Source organism: Chiloscyllium plagiosum, chromosome 20, assembly GCF_004010195.1.
Source record: "Chiloscyllium plagiosum isolate BGI_BamShark_2017 chromosome 20, ASM401019v2, whole genome shotgun sequence".
NCBI classification, from domain to species: Eukaryota; Metazoa; Chordata; class Chondrichthyes; order Orectolobiformes; family Hemiscylliidae; genus Chiloscyllium; species Chiloscyllium plagiosum.
In genome coordinates this window covers 57,389,390-57,390,737 of record NC_057729.1, presented here as the reverse complement: position 1 = coordinate 57,390,737, position 1,348 = coordinate 57,389,390, and positions in this window count along the sequence as shown.

Here is a 1,348-nt window from a genome sequence, read left to right as displayed (position 1 = left end):
TGGCAGCTCATTCCATACACGTACCACCCTCTGAGTGAAAAAGTTGCCCCTCAAGTCTCTTTTATATCTTTCCCCTCTCACCCTAAACCTATGCCCTCTAGTTCTGGATTCCCCGATCCCAGAGAAAAGACTTTGTCTATATATCCCATCCATGCCCCTCATGATTTTAGAAACCTCTATGTGGTCAACCCTCAACCTCCAATGCTGGAGGGAAAACAGCCCCAGCCTATTACAAGCAGTATTAACTTCTATTTTTGTTTCTGATTTATTGCGTTCACAGTTCTTTCAGTTTTTAGTTCAGTTGGCTCAATGGCTGGGTCACAATGCAGAGTAACACCAACAGCTGAGGTTCCCAAGAAGGACTCTCCTTAATTTCTTCCCCTCACCTGAGGCGTGGTGACTCTCTGATTAAACCACTATCAATCATCTCTCTCTGATATCACTGAGCCTTTACACCCTTTGGTTGTGTAGTCACTGTTTATAATATAGGAACTGCAGCAGTCAGTTTAGGCACAGCATGCTCCCATAAACAGTGATGTGATCATAAATTTAATACTCTCTGCCGCAGTGATGTTGGTTAAAATCAGAAATTGGCTAAAATTGCTGTGAGACCTCTCCTACTCACCTTTAAAATTGTACAACTAGAGTAATTTGCATCCATCTCAGAGGATTTCAGTTGGAAGACAACACCTCTGATGTATAGTTGCCCCTCAGGGCTGTGCTGAGAGGTTCATATTAGATTACGTACAGTGTGGAAACAGGCCCCAACCAGAACACACAGACCCTCCGAAGAGCAACTCACCCAGACCCATTTCCCCTCTGACTAATGCACCTAACACTACGGGAAATTTAGCGTGGCCAATTCACCTGCCCTGCACATCTTTGGACTGTGGGAGGAAACCAGAGCACCTAGAGGAAATCCACGCAGACACGGGGAGAATGTGCAAACTCCACACAGTCACCCAAGTTGGTAACCGAACCTGGGATTCTGGTGCTGTGAGGCAGCAGTGCGAACCACTGAGCCACCGTGCCATCCCATATTGTGTTGAACTGCTTGGGGTGGGGCAAAAGCCATAACCACCAAGGCTGATACTTCTCAACGATATTTCTGTCGTCCTTTGATAGCAAAAAAAAGACCCAAATGAGGTAATCTCAGATGACCATAAGACCATAAGACATAGGAGTGGAAGTAAGGCCATTCGGCCCATCGAGTCCACTCCGCCATTCAATCATGGCTGATGCGCATTTCAGCTCCACTTACCAGCGTTCTCCCCGTAGCCCTTAATTCCTCTAGACAACAAGAATCTATCAATCTCGGCCTTCAACTGGACTTCATTGAGTTGTAGAA